The following is a 25,928-nucleotide window of genomic DNA, read 5'->3' as shown; positions in this document are numbered from 1 at the left end:
ATCGATTTGCATATATTGAAACCAGCCTTGCATCCCAGGGATGAAACCCACTTGATCATGGTGGATAAGCTTTTTGACGTGCTGCTGGATTCTGTTTGCCAGTATTTTATTGAGGATTTTTGACCAAAAGCAATGGCAACAAAAGCCAAAATTGACAAATGAGATCTAATTAAACTGAAGAGCTTCTGCACAGCAAAAGAAACTACCATCAGAGTGAACAGGCAACCTACAAAATAGGAGAACATTTTTGCAACCTACTCATCTGACAAAGGGCTAGTATCCAGAATCTACAATGAACTCAAACAAATTTACAAGTAAAAAACAAACAACCCCATCAAAAAGTGGGCAAAGGACTGAACAGACACTTCTGAATAGAGGACATTTATGCAGCCAAAAAACACATGAAAAAATGTTCATCATCTCTGGCCATCAGAGAAATGCAAATCAAAACCACAATATGATACCATCTCACACCAGTTAGAATGGCAATCATTAAAAAGTCAGGAAACAACAGGTGCTGGAGAGGATGTGGAGATATAGGAACACTGTCACACTGTTGGTGGGACAGTAAACTAGTTCAACCATTGTGGAAGTCAGTGTGGTGATTCCTCAGGGATCTAGAACTAGAAATACCACGTGACACAGCCATCCCATTACTGGGTGTATACCGAAAGGACTATAAATCATGCTGCTATAAAGACACATGCACATGTATGTTCATTGTGGCAGTATTCACAGCAACAATGACTTGGAACCAATCGAAATGTCTAACAATGATAGACTGGATTAAGAAAATGTGGCACATATACACCATGGAATACTATGCAGCCATAAAAAAATGATGAGTTCATGTCCTTTGTAGGGACATGGGTGAAATTGGAAATCATCATTTTCAGTAAACTATCACAGGGACAAAATACCAAACACCACAGTTTCTCACTCATAGGAGGAAATTGAACAATGGGAACACATGGACACAAGAAGGGGAACATCACACGCTGAGGACTGTTGTGGGGTGCGGGGATGGGGGAGGGATAGCATTGGGAGATGCACCTAATGCTAAAAGATGAGTAAATGGGTGCAGCACACCAACATGACATATGTATACATATGCAACTATTGTGCACATTGTGCACAAGTACCCTAAAACTGAGTATAATAATAATAATAAAGGGAAAGTTTCAACCCTGTGATATAAATGCACACATCACAAAGAAGTCTCTCAGAATGCTTCTCTCTAGTTTTTATGTAAACATATTTCATTTTTCCACCATAGGACGAAAAGGGTTCCAAATATACACTTGCAGATTCTACAAAACGTGTGTTTCAGAACTGCTGAATGAAAACAAAGGTTCAACTCTGTGAGATGAATAAACACATCTGAAAGAATTTTGTCAGAATGCTTCTGTCTAGTTTTTATGTGAAGATATTTCTTTTTCCACCTAAGGCCTCAAAGTGCTCCAAATATCACTTGCAGATTACATAAAAAGTGTGTTTCCAAACTGCTCAATCAAAAGAAAGCTTCAATTCTGTGAGATGAATGCACATATCAAAAAGAACTTTCTCAGAATGCTTCTGCCTAGTTTTTATGTGGAGATATTTTATTTTCCACTATAGGCCTCAAAGCACTGGAAATATCCACTTACAGATTCTACAAAAAGAGTGTTTCAAAGCTGCTCTATCAAAAGAAATGTTCAACTCTGAGAGCTGAACGCACTCATCACAAAGGAGTTTCTCAGAATGCTTCGGTATACTTTTTATGTGAAGATATTTCTTTTTCCACCATAGGCCTCAAAGCACTCCAAATATCCACTTGCAGATTCTACAAAAAGAGTGTTTCCAAACTGCTCAATGAAAAGAAAGTTTCAACTCTGTGAGATGAATGCACACATCAGAAAAATTTTCTCAGAATGCCCCAGTATAGTTTTTATGTGAAGATATTTCCATTTCCACAATAGGCAACAAAAAGCTCCCAATACCACAAGCAGATTCTACAAAAAGAGAGATTCAAAACTACTCAATCAAAAGAAAGATTCAAGTCTGTGAGATGAATGCACACATCAGAAAGAAGTATGTCAGAATGCTTCAGTCTAGCTTTTATGTGAAGATATTTCCTTTTGCACCATAGGCCTCACAGCACTCCAAATTTCCACTTCCAGATTCTACAAAAAGAGTGTTTCCAAACTGCTCAGTCAAAAGAAAGGTACAACTCTATGAGATGAATGCACCCATCAGAAAGTAGTTTGTCAGAATGCTTCTGTCTAGTTTTTATGTGACGATATTTCCTTTTCCACCTAAGGCCTCAAAATGCTCCAAATATCCACTTGCAGATTACATAAAAAGCATATTTCCAAACTGCTCGATCAAAAGAAAGGTTCAACTCTGTGAGATGAATGCACATATCAAAAAGAAGTTTCTCAGAATGCTTCTGCTTAGTTTTTATGTGAAGATATTTTCTTTTCCACAATAGGCCTCAAACGAAACCAAATATCCACTTGCAGATTCCACAAAAAGAGTGCTTCTAAACTGCTAAATGAAAAGAAAGTTTCAACTCTGTAAGATGAATGAACACATCAGAAAAAGTTTCTCAGAATGCCCAATCTAGTTTTTATGTGAAGATATTTTCTTTTCCACAATAGGCAACCAAAAGCTCCTAATACCACATGCAGATTCTACAAAAAGAGATATTCAAAACTTCTCAATCAAAAGAAAGTTTCAACTCTGTGGGTTGAAAGCACACATCACAAAGAAGATTCTCTGAATGCTTCTCTGTAGTTTTTATGTGAAGACATTTCCTATTCCACCATAGGTGAAAAAGGGATCCAAATATCCACTTGCAGATTCTACAAAAAGAGTGTTTCAAATCTGCTGAATCAAAAGAAATGTTCAACTCTGTGATTTGAAAGCACACATCACAAAGAAGTTTCTCTCAATTCTTCTGTGTAGTTTTTGTGGGAAGATATTTCCTTTTCCACCATAGTCCTCAAAGCACTCCAAATATCTACTTGCAGAATCTACAAAAAGTGTTTTTCAAAACTGCTCAATCAAAAGAAATGTTAAATTCTGTGAGATGAATGCACACATCAGAAAGAAGTATCTCAGAATGCTTCAGTCTAGCTTTTATGTGAAGATATTTCCTTTTGCACCATAGGCCTCAAAGCACTCCCAATATCCACTTCCAGATTCTACAAAAAGAGGGTTTCCAAACTGCTTAATCAAAAGAAAGGTACAACACTGTGAGATGAATGCACACATCAGAAAGTAGTTTGTCAGAATGCCTCTGTCTAGTTTTTATATGAAGTTATTTCCTTTTCCACAATAGGCCTCTAAGTGCTCCAAATATCCTCTTGCAGATTCTACAAAAAGAGTGTTTCAAAACTGCTCAGTCAAAAGAAAGGTTCAACTCTGTGAGATGAATGCACACATCCCAAAGAAGTTTCTCAGAATACTTCTGTGTAGTTTTTATGTGAATATATTTCCTTTTCCACCATAGGACGAAAATGGCTCCAAATATCCACTTGCAAATTCTACAAAAAGATAGTTTCAAAACTACTCAATCAAAATATAGGTTCAACTCTGTGATTTGAATGCACACATCATGAAGAAGTTTCCCAGAATGCTTCTGTCCAGTTTCTATGTGAAGATATTTCCTTTTCCACCATAGGCCACAAAGCACTCCAAATATCCACATGCAGATTATACAAAAAGGGAAATTCCAAACTGCTCAATTAAAATAAAGGTTCAACTCTGTGAGATGAATGCACACATCACAAAGAAGTTTCTCAGAGTGCTTCTGTCTGGTTTTTAGGTGAAGATATTTCCTTTTCCACCTTAGGCGTCAAAGCGCCCCAAATATCCACATGGAGATTCTACAAAAAGAGTGTTTCAGAACAGGACAATGAAAAAGTTTCAACTCTGTGAGGAGAATGCACACATCACAAAGACCTTTCTCAGAATGCTTCTGTCTAGTTTTAATGTGAAAATGTTTCCTTTTCCATGATAGGCCTCAAAGCCCTCCAAATATCGACTACCAGATTATACAAAAAGAGTGTTTCAAAACTGCTAAATGAAAACAGAGGTTCAACTCTGTGATATGAATGCACACATTAGAAAGAAGTTTGCCAGAATGCTTCTGTCTCGTTTTTATAAGAAGATATTTCCTTTTCCACAATCGGACTCAAACTACTCCAAATATCCACTTGCAGTATAAACACAAAGTGTGTTCCAAAACTGCTCAATCAAAAGAAAGTTTTAACTCTGTGAGATGAACACACACATCACAAAGAATTTACTTAGAATGCTTTTGAGTAGTTTTTATGTGAAGATATCTCCTTTCCCACCATATGCCAAAAAGGGCTCCAAATATGCACTTTCAGATTCTCCAAAAAGAGAGTTTCAAAACTGCTCAATCAAAATATAGGTTCAACTCTGTGAGGTGAAAGCACACATCACAAAGAAGTTTCTCAGAATGTTTCCATCTAGTTTTTATGTGAAGATATTTCCTTTTCCACCATAGGCCTCAAAATGCTCCAAATATCCACTTGCAGATGCCACAAAAAGAGTTTTTCAAAACTGCTCAGTGTAGAAAAAGGTTCAACTCTGTGAGATGAATGCACACATCACAAAGAAGTTTTTCAAAATGCTTCTGTCTAGTTTTTATATGAAGATATTTCCTTTTGCACTATAGGCCACAAAGCACCCCTAATATCCACATGCAGATTCTACAAAAAGAGTGTTTCAAAACTGCTCAATCAATAGAAATTTTCAATTCTGTGAGTTGAATGCACACATCACAAAGAAGTTTCCCAGAATGCTTCTGTGTAGTTTTTATGTGAAGATACTTCCTTTTCCACTATAGACCACATAGGACTCCAAATATCTACTTGCAGATTCTACAAAAAGAGTATTTCAAAACTGCTGAATCAAAAGAAAGATTCAACTCTCTGTGTTGGACCTTTGGCTTCAAAGTGCTCCAAATATCCACTTGGAGATTCTAAAAAAAAGTGTTTCAAAATTGGTCAATGTAAAAAAAGATTCAACTCTGTGAGATGAATGCACATATCTCAAAGTCGTTTCTCAGAATGTTTCCGTTTAGTTTTTTGTGAAGATATATCCTTTTCCACCATAGGCCACATAGAGCTCCGAATATCTACTTTCCAGATTCTCCAAAAAGAGAATTTCAAAGCTACACAATCAAAATGTAGGTTCAACTCTGTGAGTTGAAACCACACGTCACAATGAAGTTTGTCAGAATGTTTCTGTCTAATTTTTATGTGAAGATATTTCCTTTTCCACAATAGGCCACAAAGCACTCCAAATATCCACTTGCAGAATCTAGAAAATGAGTGTTAAAAGCTGATCAAAGTAAAGAAAGTTTGAACACTGTAAGATGAATATACCCATCACAAAGGAATTTCTCAGAATGCTTAAGTCTAATTTTTATGTAAAGATATTTCGTTTTCCACAATAGGCCACAAAGGGCTCCAAATACGCACTTGCAGATTCTACAAAAAGAGAGTTTCAAAACTGCTCAATCAAAAGAAATTTTCAACTCTGTGAGTTGAAAGCACATATCACAAAGAAGTTTCTCAGAATGCTTCTGTCTAGTTTTTATGTGAAGATATTTCTTTTTCCACCATAGGCAGAAAAGGGCTCCAAATATCCACTTGCAGATTCTATAAAAAGAGAGTTTCAAAACTGCTCAATCAAAACATAGGTTCAACTCTGAGAGTTGAATGCACACATCACAAAGAAGTTTCTCAGAGTGCTTCTTTCCAGTTTTTATGTGAAGATATTTCCTTTTCCTCCACAGGCCTCAAAGCGCTACAAACATCCACATGCAGATCCTACAAAAGAGTGTTTCCAATTTGCTCAATCAAAGGAAGGTTCAACATTGTGAGATGAATGCATACATCACAAAGAAGTTTCTCAGAATGCTTCTGTCTACTTTTTATGTGAAGATATTTCCTTTTCCACCTTAGGCATAAAAGCACTCCAAATATCCAGTTGGAGATTCTTCAAAAAGAGTGTTTCAAAACTGCTCAATGTAAAGAAAGTTTCAACTCTGGGAGGTGAATCCACACATCACAAAGAAGTTTCTCAAAATGCTTCAGCCTAGTTTTTATATGAAGAAAATTCCTTTTGAAATATAGGCTGCAAAGCGCTGCTAATAGCCACATGCAGATTCGACAAAAAGAGTGTTTCAAAACTTCTCATTCAAAAGAAATTTTCAACACTGTGAGTAGAATGCACACATCACAAAGAAGTTTCTCAGAAAGCTTCTGTGTCGTTTTATGTGAAGATGTTTCCTTTACCCTAATGCGCCTCAGAGTGCTCCAAATTTCCACTTGCAGATTCTACAAAAAGAGTGTTTCCAAACTGCTCGATCAAAAGAAAGGTTCAACTCTGTGAGATGAATGCACACATGAAAAAGAAGTTTGTCAGAATGCTTCTGTCTAGTTTTTATCTGAAGATATTTCCTTTTCCACAACAGTCCTCAAAGCACTCCAAATATCCAGTTGCAGAATCTTCCAAAAGAGGCTGTCAAAACTGCTCAATCGAAAAACAGGTTCAACTCAGTGAGAGGAATGCACACATCACAAAGCAGTTCTCCGAATGCTTGTGTGTAATTTTTATGTGAAGATAGTTTCTTTCCCAACATAGGCTGAAAATGGCTCCAAATATCCACTTGCAGAACCTACATAACACGAGTTTCAAAACTGCTTTATCAAAATATAGCCTCAAATCTGTTAGTAGAATGCATGCATCACAAAGAAGTTTCTGAGAATGCTTCTGTGTAGTTTTTATGTGAAGATATTCCATTTTCCACCATAGACCTTAAAGCATTTCAAATATCCACTTGCAGATTCTACAAAGAGTGTTTCAAAACTGCTCAGTGGAAACAAGGTTCAACACTTTGAGATGAATGCACACATCAGAGAGAAGTTTGTGAGAAGGCTTCTCTCTAGTTTTTATTTGAAGATATTTCATTTTCCACATTAGGCCTCAAAGCGCTTCAAATACCCACTTACAGAATCTACAAAAAATGTGTTTCAAAACTGCTCAATCAAAAGAATGGTTCACCTCTGTGAGTAGAACGCAAACATCAAAAAGTTTCTCAGAATGCTTCTGTGTAGTGTTTATGTGAGGATATATTTGCTTTTACACCTTATTCTGAAAAGCGTTCCAATATCCATTGGAGATTCTAAAAAAAGAGTGTTTCCAAACTGCTTAATCAAAAGAAAGGTTCAACTCTGTGAGATGAATGCACACATCAGATAGAAGTTTGCCAGAATGCTTCTGTCTAGTTTTTATGTAAAGATACTTCCTTTTCCGCCATAGGCCTCAAAGCCCTCGTAAAATCCACTTGCAGATTCTACAAAAAGAGTGTTTCAAAAGTGCTCAAAGAAAACAAAGTTTCAACTCTGTGAGATGAATGCACACATCAGAAAGTAGTTTGTCAGAATGCTTCTGTCTAATTTTTATATGAAGATATTTCCTTTTCCACCATAGGCCTCAAAGTGCTCCAAATATCCACTTGCAGACTCTACAAAAAGAGTATTTCCAAACTGCTAAATAAAAAGAAATTTTCAACACTGTGAGGTGAATGCTCACATCACAAAGAAGTTTCACAGAATGCTTCTGTGTAGATTTTATGTGAAGATATTTCCTTTCCCAAAATAGGCCATAAAGGGCTCCAAATATCCACTTGCAGATTCTACAAAAAGACTGTTTCAAAAATGCTCAATCAAAAGAAATGTTCAACTCTGTGAGCTGAACGCACACATCAGAAAGAACTTTCTCAGAGTGCTTCTATCTAGTTTTCATTTGAATATATTTCCTTTTCCACCATAGGCCTCAAAGTGCTCCAAATTTCCACTTACAGATTCTACAAAGAGAGTGTTTCAAAACTGCTCAATGAAAATAAAGTTTCAACTCTGTGTGATGAAAGGACACATCAGACAGTGGTTTGTCAGAATGCTTCTGTCTAGTTTTTATGTGTAGATAGTTCCTTTTCCACCATAGGTCTCAAAGTGCTTCAAATATCCACTTGCACAATCTACAAAAAGAGTTTGTCAGAACTGCTCAATCAAAGTGAACGCACACATGACAAAGAAGTTTCTCAGAATATTTCTGTGTAGTTTTTATGTGAAGATATTTCCTTTTCCAACATAGACCTCAAAGCATTCCAAATATCCACTTACAAATTCTGCAAAAAGAGTGTTTACAAACTGCTCAATGGAAACAAGTTTCAACTCTTTGAGATGAATGCAAACATCATAAAGAAGTTTGTCAGAAAGCTTCTGTCTAGTTTTAGTGTGAAGATATTTCCTTTTCTGCAATAGACCTCCAAATGATTCAAATATCCAATTGCAAAATCTACCACAAGAGTGTTTCAAAACTGCTCAATCAAAAGATAGTTTCAACTCTGTGAGTTAAACCCACACATTACAAAGAAGTTTCTCAGAATGCTTCTGTATACTTTTAAAGTGAAGATATTCGTTTTCCACGATAGGCCTCATGTCGCTCCAAATATGCACCTGAAGATTCTACAAAAACTGTGTTTCCAAACTACTCAATCTAAAAAAAGGTTCAAATCTGTGAGATGAATGCACACATCACAAAGAAATTTCTCAGAATCCTTCTGTCTAATTTTTTGTGAAGATATTTCCTTTTCCACCATAGACCTCAAAGTGCTCCAAATATTCACTTGTAGATTCTACAAAAAGAGTGTTTCAAAACTGCTCTATGAAAACAAAGGTTCAACTCTGTGAGGTGAATGCACACACCAGAAGAAAGTTTGTCAGAATTCTTCTGTCTATATTTATGTGAAGATATTTCCTTTTCCGCAAGTGGCCTCAAAGCGCTCCAAATATCCACTTGCAGAATATACAAAAAGAGTGTTTCCAAACTGCTCAATCAAAAGAAAGGTTCCACTCTGTGAGATGAATGCACACTTCACAAAGAAGTTTCTAAGAATGCTTCTGTGTAGTTTTCATGTGAAGACATTTCCTTTCCCACTCAAGGCTGAAAATTGCTCCTAATATCCAATTGCAGATACTACAAAAAGAGAGTTTCAAAACTGCTCAATCAAAAGATAGGTTCAACTCTGTGAGTTGAATGCGCACATCACAAAGAAGTTTCTCAGAATGCTTCTGTCTAGTTTTATATGTGAAGATATTTCCTTTTCCAACATAGGAATGAAAGCGCTCCAAATATGCACTTAGAGATTCTACAAAAAGTGTGTCTCAAAACTGCTCAATGAAAACAAAGGTTGAACTCTGTGAGATGAATGGACACATCAGAAAGTAGTTCGTCAGAATGCTTCTGTCTAGTTTTTATGTGAAGATATTTCCATTTCCAGCATAGGCCTCAAAGTGTTTCAAATATCCACTTGCATAATCTACAAAAGAAGTGTTTCAAAACAGCTCAATCAAAGTGAACGCACACGTCAGAAAGACGTTTCTCAGAATTATTCTGCATAGTTTTTATGTGAAGGTATTTCCTTTTCCACCATAGCCCACAAAGCACTCCAAATAGCGACTTGCAGATTCTAGAAAAAGAGAGTTTCAAAACTGCTCAATGAAAAGAAAGTTTCAACCCTGTGAGGTGAATGCACATAACAAAAAGTAGTTTCTCAGAATGCTTCTGTCTAGTTTTTATGTGAAGATATTTCCTTTTCCATCCTAGGACTGAAAGCGCTCCAAATATCCCCTTGCAGATTCTACAAAAAGAGTGTTTCAAAACTACTCAATGAAAACAAAGGTTCAACTCTGTGAGATGAATGGACAAATCAGAAAGACGTTTGACGAAATGCTTCTGTCTAGTTTTTATGTGAAAATATTTCCTTTTCTCCCATAGGCCTCAAAGAGCTCCAAATAACCATTTGCAGAATCTACAAAAACAGTGTTTCAAAACTGCTCAATCAAAGTGAACACACACTTGAAAAAGAAGATTCTCAGAATGCTTCTGTGCAGTTTTTGTGTGAAGATATTTCCTTTTCAACAATAGGCCTCAAAGCGCTCCAAATATCCACTTGCAGATTCTACAAAAAGAGTGTTTTGAAACTGCTCAATGGAAAGAAAGTTTCAACTCTGTGTGATGAATGCACACATCACAAAGAAGTTTCTCAGAATGCTTCTGTGTAGTTTTTATGTGAAGACATTTCCTTTCGCACCATAGGCTGAAATGGACTCCAAATATCCACTTGCAGATTCTACAAAAAGAGAGTTTCAAAACTGCTAAATGAAAATATATTTTCAACTCTGTGAGTTGAATGCACACATCACAAAGTAGTTTCTCAGATGTCTTCTGTCTAATTTTTATGTGAAGACATTTCCTTTTCCACCATAGGCCTCAAAGTGCTCCAAATATCCACTTGCAGATTTTACAAAAAGAGTGTTTCAACACTACTTAATGAAAACAAGTGTTCAACTCTGTGATGAGAATGGACACATCAGAGACAAGTTTTTCAGAATGCTTCTGTGTAGTTTTTATACGAAGATATTTCCTTTTCCACCATAGGCTACAAAGCGCTCCAAATATACACTTGGACATTCTACAAAAAGAGTGTTTCAAAACTGCTCCATTCAAAGAAAGTTTCAACTCTGTGAGGGGAATGCACACATCACAAAGAAGTTTCTCTGAATATTTCTGTCTAGTTTTTATGTGAAAATATTTATTTTTCCACCATTGGCCTCAAAGCACTCCAAATATCCACTTGCAGAATCTACAAAAAGTGTGTTTCAAAACTGCCCAAGAGAAAGAAAAGTTCAACTCTGTGAGTTGAATGCACATATCACAAAGAAGTTTCTCAGAATGATCCTGTGTAGTTTTTATGTGAAGATATTTCCTTTTCCACCATAGGCCTCAACGTGCTCCAAATATGCAATTCCAGATTCTACAAAAAAGGGTTTCCAAATTGCTCAAACAAAAGAAAGTTTCTACTCTGTGACATAAATCCACCCATCACAAAGATGTTTCTCAGAATGCTTCTGTATAGTTTTTATGTGAAGATGATTACTTTCCCAGCACAGGCAATAAAGGCTCCAAATATCCACTTGCAGATTCCACAAAAAGAGAGTTTCAAAACTGCTCAGTCAAAATATAGGTTCAACTCTGTGAGTTGAACGCCCACATCACAAAGAATTTTTTCAGAATCCTTCCGTCTACTCTTTATGTGAAGATATTTCCTTTTCCACCTTAGGCCTTAAAGCGCTCCAAATATACACTTGCAAAATCTACAAAAAGAGTGTTTCAAAACTGCTCAATCAAAAGAAAGGTTCAACTCTGTGAGTTGAATGCACACATCACAGAGAAATTTCTCAGAATGCTTCTGTGTAGTTTTTATGTGAAGATATTTCCTTTCCCACCATAGGCCAAAAAGAGCTCCAAATATCCACTTGCAGATGCTACAAAAAGAAAGTTTCAAAACTGCTCAATGAAAATATAAGTTCAAACGTGTGAGTGGAATGCACACATCACAAAGAAGATTCTCAGAATGCTTCTGTCTAGTTTCTATGTGAAGACATTTCCTTTTCCACCATAGGCATCAAAACGTTCCAATTATCCATTTGCAGATTCAGCAAATAGAGTGTTTCAAATCTTCTCTATGTAAAGAAAGGTTCATCTCTGTGAGATGAATACACACATCACAAAGAAGTTTCTCACAATGCTTCAGTGTAGTTTTTATATGAAGATATTTCCTTTTCCACCTTAGGTCTCAAAGTGCTCCAAATATCCACTTGGAGATTCTACAGAAAGAGTGCTTGAAAACTGCTCAATGTAAAGAAAGTTTCAGCTCTGTGAGATGAATGCACACACCACAAAAATTTTCTCAGAATGCTTCTGTCTAGTTTCTATGTGGAGATATTTCCTTTTCCACTATGGGCCGCAAAGCACTCCAAATATCGACTTGCAGAATCTATGAAAAGAGTGCTTCAAAACTGCTCAATCAAAAGAAAAGTTCAACTCTCTGAGTGGAATGCACACATCACAGTGAAGTTTCTGAGAATGCTTCTGCGTAGTTTTTATGTGAAGATATTCCCTTTTCCACCATAGGCCTCAAAGCGCTCCAAATATCCAATTGCAGATTCAACAAAACGAGTGTTTCCAAACTGCTCAATCAAACGAAAGGTTCAACTCTGTGAGATGAATGTACATACTACAAAGAAGTTTCGCAGAATGCTTCTGTGTAGTTTTTATGTGAAGATATTTCCTTTCCCACCATAGGCCGAAAAGGGCTCCAAATATCCACTTGCAGATTCTACAAAAAAAAAGAGTTTGAAAACTACTCAAATAAATATACTTTCAACTCTGTGAGTGGAACGCACACATCACAAAGAAGATTTTCAGAATGTTTCTGTGTAGTTTTTATGTGAAGATATTTCCTTTTCCACCATAGGCCTCTAAACGCCACAAATATCTACTTGCGGATTCTACAAAAACAGTGTTTCAAAACTGCTCAATAAAACAAAGGTTAAACTCGGTGAGATGAATGCACATATTAGAAAGAAGTTTGTCAGAATGCTTCTGTCCAGTTTTTATGTGAAGATATTTCCTTTTAATCAATAGGCATCAAAGAGCTCCAAATATCCACTTGCAAAATCTGCAAGAAGAGTATTTCAAAACTGCTCAATCAAAAGAAAAGCTCAACTCTGTGATGCGAATGCACACATCACAAAGGAGTTTCTCAGAATTCTTTGTAGTTTCAATGTGAATATATTTCCTTCCCCACTGAAGGCCAAAAAGGGCTACAAATATACACTTGAAGATTCTACAGAAAGAGTGTTTCAAAACTCCTCAATGAATATATAGTTTCAACTCTTTGAGTTCAACACACACTACACAAAGAAGTTTCTCCGAATGTTTCTGTCTAGTTTTTATGAGAAGATATTTCCTTTTCCACCATAGGCCTCAAAGTGCTCCAAATATTAACTTGCGGATTCTACAAAAACAGTGTTTCCAAACTGCTCAATCAAAAGAAATATACAACTCTGTGAGATGAATGCACAGAACACAAAGACCTTTCTCAGGATAGTTTCATCTAGTTTTTATGTGAAGATATTTCCTTTTCTACCATAGGCAACAAAGCGCTACAAATATCCACTTGCAGATTCTACAAAAAGTGTGTTCCAAAACTGCTCAATGAAAGCAAAGGTTCAACGCTGTGAGATGAATGCACACATCAGAAAGAAGTTTGCCTAAATGCTTCTGTCTCGTTTTTATGTGAAGATATTCCTTTTCCCACCTTAGGCATAAAAGGGCTCCAAATATGTACTTACATATTCTACAGAATGGGAGTTTCAAAACTGCTGAATCAAAACATATTTTCAACTCTGTGAGTGGAACGCAAACATCACAAACAAGATTCTCACAATGCTTCTGTATAGTTTTTATGTGAAGATATTTCCTTTTCCACCATAGGCCTCAAAGCGCTCCAAAAATCCACTTGCAGATTCTACAAAAGGGGTGTTTCAAAACTGCTCAATGAAAACAGAGGTTGAACTCTTTGAGATGAATGCACACATCAGAAAGAATTTGTCTGAATGCTACTGTCTAGTTTTTATGTGAAGATGTTTCCTATCCCACTGTAGGCTGAAAAGGGCTCCAAATATCCACTTGCAGATTCTACAGAAAGAGAGTTTCAAAACTTCTCAATCAAAATCTAGGTTCAACTCTGTGAGTCGAACTCACACATCACAAAGAAGTTTCTCAGAATGCTTCTGTCTAGTTTTTAAGGGAGGATATTTCCTTTTCCACCATAGGCCTCAAAGCGCTCCAAATATACACTTGCAGAATCTACAAAAACAGTGTTTCAAAACTGCTCACTCAAAATGTATGTTCAACTTTGTGAGTTCAACGCACACATCACAAAAAAGTTTCTCAGAATGCTTCTGTCTAGTTTTTATGTGAAGATATTTCCTTTTCAACCATAGGCCTCAATGCGCTCCAAATATACACTTAGAGAATCTACAAAAAGAGAGTTTCAAAACTGCTCAATCAAAATACACACTTAACTCTCTGAGTTGAATGCACACATCAAAATGAAGTTTCTCAGAATGCTTCTGTCTAGTTATTATGTGAAGATATTTCCTTTTCCACCACAGGCCTCAAAGTACTCCGAATATCCACTAGCAGATTCTACAAAAAGATTGTTTCAAAACTGCTCAATCAAAAGAAAGGTTCCACTCTGTGAGTGGAATGCACACATCACAATGAAGTTTCTGAGAATGCTTCTGTGTAGTTTTTATGGGAAGATATTTCCTTTCCCACCATAGGCCTCAAAGCGCTCAAAATGTCCAAATGCAGAATCTACAAAAAGTGTGTTCCCAAACTGCTCAATCAAATGAAAGTTTTATCTCTGTGAGATGAATGCACACATCAGAAAGAAGGTTGTCAGAATGCTTCTGTCCAGTTTTTATGAGAAGATATTTCCTTTTTCACCATAGGCCTCAAAGCGCTCCAATTATCCACTTGCAGAAACTACAAAAAGAGTGTTTCAAAACTGCTCCATCAAAAGAAAGGTTCCACTCTGTGAGTGGAATGCACACATCACAATGAAGTTTCTGAGAATGCTTCTGTGTAGTTTTTATGGGAAGATATTTCCTTTCCCACCATAGGCCTCAAAGCGCTCAAAATGTCCAAATGCAGAATCTACAAAAAGTGTGTTCCCAAACTGCTCAATCAAATGAAAGTTTTATCTCTGTGAGATGAATGCACACATCAGAAAGAAGGTTGTCAGAATGCTTCTGTCCAGTTTTTATGAGAAGATATTTCCTTTTCCACAATAGGCCTCAAAGGGCTCCAAATATCCACTTGCAGATTCCACAAAAAGAGTGTTTCAAAACTGCTTGATGAAAACACAATGTTCATCCATGTGAGATGAATGCACATATAAGAGAGATGTCTGCCAGAATGCTTCTTTGTAGTTTTTATGTGAAGATATTTCCTTTTCCACAATAGGCCTCAAAAAGCTCCAAATATCCACTTGCAGAATCTATAAAAAGAGAGTTTCAAAACTGCTCAATCAAAAGAAAGATTCAACCCTGTGAGATGAATGCACAACTCACAAAGTAGTTTCTCAGAATGCTTCTCTGCAGTTTTTATGTGAAGATATTTCCTTTTCCACCTTAGGCCAAAAAGGGCTCGAAATAGCCATGTGCAGATTCTACAAAAAGCGAGATTCAAAGCTGCTCAATCAAAATACAGGTTCAACTCTGTGAGATGAACACACAGATTAAAAAGAAGTTTCTCAGAATGCTTCTGGATAGTATTTATGTGAAGATATTTCCTTTTCCACCGTAGGCCTCAAAACGCCACAAATATATACTTTCAGATTTTACAAAAAGAGTGTTTCAAAACTGCTCAATAAAAGGAAAGTTTCCACTCTTTGAGATGAATGCACACATCCCAAAGAAGTTTGTCAGAATGCTTCTGTCTAGTTTTTTTTTTAAAGATATTTACTTTTGCACCACAGGCCTCAAAGGGCTCCAAATATCCACTTGCAGGTTTCACAAATAGAGAGTTTTGCAACTGCTCAATGAAAAGAAATGTTCAACTCTGTGATATGAATGTACACATCACAAAGAAGTCACTCAGAATGCTCTCTCTAGTTTTATGTGAAGATATATCCCTTTCCACCATAGGCCTGAAATTGCTCCAAATATCCACGTGCAGGTTCTACAAAAAGAGTGTTTCAAAACTGCTGAATGAAAACAAAGATTTAACTCTGTGAGATGAACGCACACATCACAAAGAAGTTTCTCAGAATGCTTCTGTACGGTTTTTATGTGAAGATATTTCCTTTTCCACAACAGGCCTCAGAGTACTGCAAATATCCACTTGCAGAATCTACAAAAAGATTGTTTCAAATCTGCTCAATAAAAAGAAAGCTTCAACTCTGTGAGATTAATGCACACATCACAAAGAAGTTTCTCAGAATGCTTTTGTGTAGTTTTAATGGAAGATATTTCCTTTTCTGCCATAGGCGGCAAAGGGCTCCAAATATCCACTTGCAGATTCTACAAAAAGAGAGTTTCAAAACTGCTCAATCAAAACATAGGTTTATTTCTGTGACTGGAAGACACACATCACAAAAAAGTTTCTCGGAATGCTTCTGTGTAGTTTTTATGTGAAGATATTTTCTTTACCACCATAGGCCTCACAGAGCTCCAAATATCCACTCACAGATTCTACAAAAAGAGTCTTTCCAAACTGCTCAATGAAAAGAAAGGTTCCACTCTGTTAGATGAATGCCCACATCAGAAAGAAGTTTGTCAGAATGCTTCTGTCTAGTTTTTATGTGAAGATATTTCCTTTTTCACCATAGGCCTCAAAGCACTCCAAATATCCACTTGCAGAAACTACAAAAAGAGTGTTTCAAAACTGCTCCATCAAAAGAAAGTTTCAACTCTGTGAGTGGAATGCACACATCACAATGAAGTTTCTGCGAACGCTTCTGTGTAGTTTTTATGTGAAGATATTTCCTTTTCCACCATAGGCCTCAAAGCGCTCCAAATGTCCAAATGCAGATTCTACAAAAGTGTGTTTCCAAACTGCTCAATCAAACTAAAGTTTTAACTCTGTGAGGTGAACGCGCACATCACAAAGAAGTTTGTCAGAATGCTTCTGTCCAGTATTTATGAGACGATATTTCCTTTTCCACAACAGGCCTCAAAGCACTGCAAATATCCACTTGCAGATTCCACAAAAAGAGTGTTTCAAAGCTGCTCAATGAAAACACAATGTTCAACCATGTGAGATGAATGCACACATAAGAAAGATGTTTGTCAGAATACCTCTGTCTAGTTTTTATGAGAAGACATTTCCTTTTCCACAATAAGCCTCAAAGCGCTCCAAATATCCACATGCAGAATCTACAAAAAGAGTGTTTCAAAGCTGCTCAATCCCAAGAAAGGTTCAACTGTGTGAGTGGATTGTACACATCACAAAGTAGCTTCTCAGAATGCTTCTGTGTATTTTTTATGTGAAGATATTTTCTTTTCCACTGTAGGCCTCAAAGTGCTCGAAATATCCACTTGCAGATGCTACAAAAAGATTGTTTCAAAACTGCTCAAAGAAAACAAATGTGCAACTCTGTGAGGTGAATGCACACATCAGAAAGAAGTTTATCAGAATGCTTCTGTCTAGTTTTTATGTGAAGTTATTTCCTTTTCCACCATAGACCTCAAAGCGTTCCAAATATCCCCTTACAGAATCCACAAAAAGAATGTTTCTACCCTGCTCATTCAAAAGAATAGTTCAACTCTGTGTGTTGAACGCACACAGCACATAGAAGTTTCTCAGTATGATTCTGTCTAGTTTTTAAGAGCAGATATTTCCTTTCTCATCATAGGCTGAAAAGTGCTCTAAATATCCATTTGCAGATTCTAGGAAAACAGTGTTTCAAAACTGCTCAATCAAAAGAAACGTTCAACTCTATGAGATGAATGCACACATCATGGAGAAGTTTCTCAGAATGCTTCTGTCTCGTTTGTATGTGATGAAATTTCCTTTTCGACAACAGGCTTCAAAGTGCTTTGAATATCCACTTGCAGATTATAAAAATGAGTGTTTCAAAACTGCTCAATGAAAAGAAAGTTTCAACTCTGTGAAATGGGTGCACACATCACAAAGAAGTTTCTCAGAATGCTTCTATGTAGCTTTTATTTGAAGACATTTCCTTTCCCACCATAGACTGAAATGGGCTCCAAATATCCATTTGCAGATTCTACAAAAAGAGAGTTTCAAAACTGCTCAATCAAAATATAGGTTCAACTCTCTCAGATGAATGCACACATAGCAAAGAAGTTTCTAAAAGTGCTTCTGTCCAGTTTTTATATGAAGGTATTTCCTTTTTCCACCATACGTCCCAAAACGCTCCAAAAATCCAACTGCAGAATCTACAAAAAGACTGTTTCAAAACTAATTAATGTAAAGAAAGTGTCAACTCTGTGAGATGAATGCACCTATCACAAAGAAGTTTCTCAGAATGCGTCTGTCTAGTTTTTATGTAAAGATATTTCCTTTTCCACAATGGGCCGCAAAGGGCTCCAAAAAGAGAGCTTCAAAACTGCTCAATCAAAAGAAAGGTTCAACTCTGTGAGTTGAACACACACATCACATAGAAGTTTCTCAGAATGCTTCTGTGTAGTTTTTATCTGAATATATTTCGTTTTCCACCATAGGCCTCAAAATGTTACAAATATCCATTTCCAGATTATACAAAAAGAGTGTTTCAAAAGGGTACAATATAAAGAAAGGTTCAACTCTGTGAGATGAGTGCACTCATTAGAAATATATTCGTCACAATGCTTCTGTCTAGTTTTTATGTGAAGATATTTGCTTTTCCACCATAGGAGTCAAAGCGCTCCAAATATCCACTTGCAGAATCTACAAAAAGAGTGATCCAAACTGCTCAATCAAAAGAAAGGTTCAACTCTGTGAGATGAACGCACACATCACAAAGAAGTTCCTCAGAATGCTTCTAACTCGTCATCTAGCATTAGGTATATCTCCCAGTGCTATCCCTCCCACCTCACCCCACCGCACAACAGTCCCCAGAGTGTGAAGTTCCCCTTCCTTTGTCCATGTGATCTCATTGTTCAATTCCCACCTATGAGTGAGAATATGTGGTGTTTGGTTTTTTGTTCCTGCGAGAGTTTACTGAGAATGATGTTTACCAATTTCATCCATGTCCCTACAACGGACATGAACTCATCATTTTTTATGGCTGCATAGTATTCCATGGTGTATATGTGCCACATTTTCTTAATCCAGTCTATCATTGTTGGACATTTGGGTTGGTTCCAAGTCTTTGCTATTGTGAATAATGCCACAATAAACATACGTGTGCCTGTGTCTTTATAGCAGCACGATTTATAGTCCTTTGGGTATATACCCAGTAATGGGATGGCTGGGTCAAACGGTATTTCCAGTTCTAGATCCCTGAAGAATCGCCACACTGACTTCCACAATGGTTGAACTAGTATACAGTCCCACCAACAGTATAAAAGTGTTCCTATTTCTCCACATCCTCTCTAGCACCTGTTGTTTCCTGACTTTTTAATGATTGCCATTCTAACTGGTGTGAGATGATATCTTATTGTGGTTTTGATTTGCATTTCTCTGATGGCCAGTGATGATGAGCATTTTTTCATGTGTTTTTTGGCTGCATAAATGTCTTCTTTTGGGAAGTGTCTGTTCATGTCCTTAGCCCACTTTTTGATGGGGTTGTTTGTTTTTTTCTTGTAAATTTGTTTGTGTTCATTGTAGATTCTGGATATTAGCCCTTTGTCAGATGAGTAGGTTGTGAAAATTTTCTCCCATGTTGTAGGTTGCCTGTTCACTCTGATGGTAGTTTCTTTTGCTGTGCAGAAGCTCTTTAGTTTAATTAGATCCCATTTGTCAGCTTTGGCTTTTGTTGCCATTGCTTTTGATGTTTTAGACATGAAGTCCTTGCCCATGCCTATGTCCTGAATGGTAATGCCTAGGTTTTCTTCTAGGGTTTTTATGGTTTTAGGTCTAACATTTAAGTCTTTAATCCAACTTGAATTGATTTTTGTATAAGGTGTAAGGAAGGGATCCAGTTTCAGCTTTTCTACATATGGCTAGCCAGTTTTCCCAGCACCATTTATTAAATAGGGAATCTGTTCCCCATTGCTTGTTTTTCTCAGGTTTGTCAAAGATCAGATAGTTGTAGATATGCGGCATTATTTCTGAGGGCTCTGTTCTGTTCCATTGATCTATATCTCTGTTTTGGTACCAGTACCATGCTGTTTTGGTTACTGTAGCCTTGTAGTATAGTTTGAAGTCAGGTAGCATGATGCCTCCAGGTTTGTTCTTTTGGCTTAGGATTGACTTGGCAATGCGGGCTCTTTTTAGGTTCCATATGAACTTTAAAGTAGTTTTTCCAATTCTGTGAAGAAAGTCGTTGGTAGCTTGATGGGGATGGCATTGAATCCGTAAATTCCCTTGGGCAGTATGGCCATTTTCACGATATTGATTCTTCCTACCCATGAGCATGGAATATTCTTCCATTTGTTTGTATCCTCTTTTATTTCCTTGAGCAGTGGTTTGTAGTTCTCCTTGAAGAGGTCCTTCACATCCCTTGTAAGTTTCATTCCTAGGTATTTTATTCTCTTTGGAGCAATTGTGAATGGGAGTTCACTCATGATTTGGCTCTCTGTTTTTCTGTTGCTGGTGTATAAGAATGCTTGTGATTTTTGTACATTGATTTCGTATCCTGAGACTTTGCTGAAGTTGCTTATCAGCTTAAGGAGATTTTGGGCTGAGACAATTGGGTTTTCTAGATATACACTCATGTTATCTGCAAACAGGGACAATTTGACTTCCTCTTTTCCTAATTGAATATCCTTTATTTCCTTCTCCTGCCTAGTTGCCCTGGCCAGAACTTCCAACACTATGTTGAATAGGAGTGGTGAGAGAGTTAGTAGGTGCAGTGCAGCAGCATGGCACATGTATACATCTGTAACTAACCTGCACAATGTGCACATGTACCCTAAAACTTAAAGTATAATTAAAAAATATAAAATAAAATAAAATAAAATAAAACAAAATAAATGACATTGTTAGTTGAGGGGCACATAAATAAGTAATATCACCACAGACACATATGAGGAATATACATAACAAGCAGCTGGCCTCTCTTTAAAACAAAACAATTATAGAAAGCAAAAAAAAATTTACAACTTTATACATTATGAACAAAATAATACAATTGTATAATTATGGTTTTATGCAGTTATCTTTAATCAGTTAAAATAAAAAAGTAAAAGTGTATATTATCTTTTATTTACCTATGTAATGACTTTAATCAGTGCTCATTATTTCTTTGTGTGGATTCCAGTGACCATCACCTTCATCCTAAAGAACTTTAATATTTCTTATTAGGAAAGTCTGCTAGCAACAAAGGCTTTCAGTCCTTATCTGCAATTCTCTCTTTTTATCTATATTTTGAGAGAGAATATTCTGGATATAGAATTCTTGGTTGACTGGTAGAGTTTTATTTGTTTTTTGTTTTGTTTTGTTTTATTTTTTGTTTTTGTTTGTTTGTTTTTAGTACTTTGAATCTCATCCCACTGCCTTTTGGTCTCTGTTGTTTCTGATGAGAAGTCAGCCAGTAGTCCTGTTGAGAATCTCGTTTATATGATGAATAATGTTTCCCTTGCTGTTTTCAAGATTCCCCTTTGTTCTTGGCGTCTGACAATTTGACTCTGGGGTAGCTCTCCTTGAGACATGTTGATTAAGTATTGATATCTGGGTTTATCCCACTTGGAGTGTGTTCACATTCTTATAAATGTAGGGGTGTGTGTGTGTGTGTGTGTGTGTGTTCAACTTCTCAAAGAGTTTGGCCATTATTTTTCAAGCAGTTTTTCTTTTTCTTTCCTTCTGACCCTCCTCTTATATGTATGCTGGTTTGCTTGACGGTGTACTACATGCCTCTGATGCTTTCTTCATTTTTATTCCTTCTGTTTTTCTTTCTGTTCTTCAGACTGAATAATTTTATTGACCTATTTTCAAGTTCACTAATTCTTTTTTCAGGTTAAATCTGCTATGAGTTCTTCTAGTGAATTTTTCATTTCAGTTATTGTACTTTTCAACTCTAGAATTTCTACTTGGTTCTTTCATTGCAGTAATAATTTCCATCTCTCTGTCAATAGTCTCTGGCAGGACATTATTGTCATACTCTTCTTTAAATTCTTTACATATGGCTTGTTTTAGTTCTTTGAACATAATTAAAATAGCTGCTTTCAGACCTTTGCTAAATCTAACATTTTTGCTGTCTCAGAGACAGTTGTCTATAGCTGCTTCATTCCCATCCCCTCTGAGTGAGCTACTTGGATTCTTTAGCTCCTGTGAAAGTTTGTTTATGCATAGATATACGTTTAAATTGATGTTTCTGTGAGAGCTAAGTGCTGGAAAGTCCCATTCTGCTATCTTGCTGACATCACTCCTGTTAAGATTTTCTATTTTTTCTTGAGTCAGTGATAGTTTGTGTGTTTCTAGGAATTTTTCCTTTCCATTTAGGTTATTTTGTTGACATAGAATGGTTTATAATTTTCTTCTATCATCATTTTCATTTTTGTAAGTTTAGTAATGTCTCCACTTCCAGCTCTGACTTTAGTAATTTTGGTGTTTTCTCTTTTTTCTTGTTCAGTCCTGCTACAGTTTTGCCACTTTTTTTGATCTTTTCAAAGAACCAGTTTTTAATTTTGTAAATTTTCTCTATTATTCTTCTATTTTCTATTTAATCTCACCTCACTTTTATCTTTATTATTTCCTTTCTTCTCCTGGTTTTGCTTTTTTTTTTCTATTTTTCATATTCTAATTCCTAAGTGTATACAGTTAGGTCATTGATTTGACATATTTCCTCCTTTTTATGGGCATGTAGAGCTATAAATTTTTCCCTGAGCAGTAAGCATCTCATGAACTTTAGTAAATTTGTATTTATCTAAAATGTTTTCTAAATTCTCTTTTTATTTGTTCTTTAACTCTTTGGTTGTTTAAGATTCTGTTGATTTGGCACAAAACAGCGATATCATCTATCCTTACTCCTATTCAGTATAGAAATTCAACAGAATTTCGGTTATCAGAACTTGCCAACATGAAGACAATGGGATTTAGTCCTACAAATTAAGGAAGAAACTGAATAAATAAAGTCATGAACTAAAAAAAAAAAAAAAAAAAAAAAAAAAAAAAAAAAAAAAAAGAAGTTCCTCAGAATGCTTCTGTATGGTTTTTTTGTGAAGATAGTTTCTTTTCCATCATCGACCTCAAAGCACTCCAAAAATCCACTTGCGGATTTTACAAAATGAGTGTTTCCAAACTGCTCAATCAAAAGAAAGGTTCAACTCAGTGAGATGAATGCCCACATCACAGAGTAGTTTCTCAGAATGCTTCTTTCTAGTTTTTATGATGTGAAGATATTTCATTTTGCACTACAGACCACAAAGCTCTCCTAATATCCATGTGCAGATTCCACAAGAAGGTTGTTTCAAAACTGCTCAATCAAAAGAAAGGTTCTATTCTGTGCGATGAATGTAGATATCACAAAAAGTTTCTGAGAAAGGTTTCTGTGTAGTTTATATGTTAAGATATTTCCTTTTAAACCAGAAGCCACAAATGGCTCCAAATATCCACTTGCAGATTCCACAAAAAGAGTGTTTCAAAATTACTCAATCTAAAGAAAGGTTCAACTGTGTGAGTTGAATGCACACATCACAAAGAAGTTTCTCAGAATGCTTCTGTGTAGTTTTTATATGAAGATATTTCCTTTTCCACCATAGACCTCAAAGCACCCCAAATATCCACTTACAGATTCTATAAAGAGTGTTTCGAAATGCTCAATGAAAAGAAAGGTTCAACTCGGTGTGATGAATGCAAACATCAGAAAGAAGTTTATCAGAATGCTTCTGTGTGTGTTTTACGTGAAGATATCTCCTTTTCCACAATAGGCCTCAAAGCGCTCAAAATATCCACTTGCAGATTCTACAAAAAGAGTGTTTCAAAACTGCTCAATGAAAAGAAAGGTTCAACTCTGTGAGATGAATGCACACATCAAGAAGAAGTTTCTCAGAATTCTCCTGTGTAGTTTTTATTTGCAGATATTTCCTTTTTCACCATAGGTCGAAAAGGGCTCCAAATATCCACTTACAGTTTCTACAAAAAGAGGTGTTCAAAATGGCTGAATCAAAAAAGCTTCAACTCTGTGAGATGAATGCACATATCACAAAGATGTTTCTCAGAATGCTTCTATCTAGTTTTTATGTGAAGGTCTTTCCTTTCACACTATAGCCCTCAAAGCCCTCCAAATATCCACTTGCAGATTCTACAAAAAGAGCATTTCCAAACCTCTCGATCAAAAGAAATTTTCAACTCTGTGAGGTGAAAGCACCCATCACAAAGAAGTTTCTCAGCATCCTTCTGTGTAGTTTTTATGTGAAGATATTTCCTTTTCCACCATAGGACTCAATGTGATCCAAATATCCATTTGCAGATTGTACAAAAAGAATGTTTCAAAACTGCTCAATCAAAAGAAAGGCTCAACTCTGTGAGATGAATGCACACATCACAAAGAAGTTTCTCAGAATGCTTCTGTCTAGTTTTTATGAGAAGATATTTCCTTTTCTACCATAGGCCTCCAAGCGCCCAAAATATCCACTTGTAGATACTACAAAGAGATTGTTTGAAAACTGCTCAATAAAAAGAAAGGTTCAACACTGTGAGATGAATGCACACATCACAAAGAAGTTTATGAAAATGCTTCTGTGTACTTTTTATTTGAAGATATTTCCTTTTCCACCATAGGCTTCAAAGCCCTCCAAATATCCACTTGCAGATTCTACAAAAAAAGTGTTTCAAAACTGCACAATGAAAACAATGGTTAAACACTGTCTGATGAATTCACACAGTATAACGTAGTTTGTCAGAATGCTTCTGTGTGGTTTTTATGTGAAGATATTTCCTTTTCCAAAATAGGCGTCAAAGTTCTGCAAGTATCCACTTGCAGATTCTACAAAAAGAGTGTTTCATAACTGCTCAATCAAAAGAGAAGTTCAACTCTGTAAGTATAATGCACACATCACAAAAAAGTTTCTCAGAATGCTTCTGTGAAGTTTTTATGTGAGGATATTTCCTTTTCCACCGTAGGCCTCAAAGCACTCCAAATATTCAATTGCAGACTCTGCAAAAAGAGTGTTTCAAAACTGCTCAATGAAAACAAAGTTTCAGCTCCATGGGATGAATGCACTCATCAGAAAGAAGTTTGTCAGAATGCTTCTGTCTAGTTTTTATGTGATGATATTTCCTTTTCCACAACAGGCCTCAGAGCGCTCCAAATATCCACTTGCAGAATCTGCAAAAGGAACGTTTCAAATCTGCTAAATCAAAAGAAAGGTTCAACTCTGTGAGATGAATGCACACATCACAAAGAAGTTTCTCTGAATTCTTCTGTATTGTTTACATATAATGGTATTTCCTTTTCAACCATAGGCCTCAAACCTCTCTAAATATCCATTTGCAGACACCACAAAAAAACTCTTTCCAAACTGCACAATCAAAAGAAAAGTTAAATTGTGTGTGTTAAATGCACACATCACAAAGAAGTTTCTCAGAATGCTTCTGTGTAATTTTTATGTGAAGATATTTCCGTATCCAATGAAGACCTCAAAGCGCTCTAAATACCCACTTGGAGATTCTACAAAAAGAGTGTTTCAAAACTGCTCAATCAAAAGAAATGTTCAACTCTGTGATTTGAATGCACACATCAAAAAGAAGTTTCTCAGAATGGTTCCTTTTAGTTTTCATGTGAAGATATTTCCTTTTCCACCGTAGGCCTCCAATCACTCTCAATATCCATTTGCAGATCCTAAAAAAAGAGTGTTTCAAAACTGATGAATCAAAACAAAAATACAAGTCTGTGTGATGAATGCACACATCAAAAAGAAGTTTCTCAGAATGCTTCTGTCTAGTTTTTCTTTGAAGACATTTCCTTTTCCACCATAGGCCTCAAAGAGCTCCAAATATCCAATTGTGGATGCCTCAAAAAGAGTGTTTCAAAACTGCTCAAAGAAAAGTAAAGTTCAACTCTGTGAGATGAATGTACACATCACAAAAAGTTTATCAGAACGCTTCTGTGTAGTTTTTATGTGAACATATTTCCTTTTCCAAAACAGGCTGCCAAGGGCTCCAAATATCCACTTACAGATAGTACAAAAAAAGTTCATCAGAACTGCTCAATCAAAAGAAAGTTTCAACTCTGAGTTGAATGCACACATCACTAAGAAGTTTCTCAGAATGCTTATGTCTAGTTTTTATGTGAAGATATTACCTTTTCCACAATAGGCCTCAATGCACTCCAAATATCCACTTGCAGATTCTACAAAAAGAGTGTTTCAAAACTGCTT

Source organism: Pan paniscus, chromosome 4, assembly GCF_029289425.2.
Source record: "Pan paniscus chromosome 4, NHGRI_mPanPan1-v2.0_pri, whole genome shotgun sequence".
Classification (NCBI taxonomy): domain Eukaryota; kingdom Metazoa; phylum Chordata; class Mammalia; order Primates; family Hominidae; genus Pan; species Pan paniscus.
The sequence above is the reverse complement of the archived record's forward strand: the minus strand, read 5'-3'. Positions refer to the sequence as shown.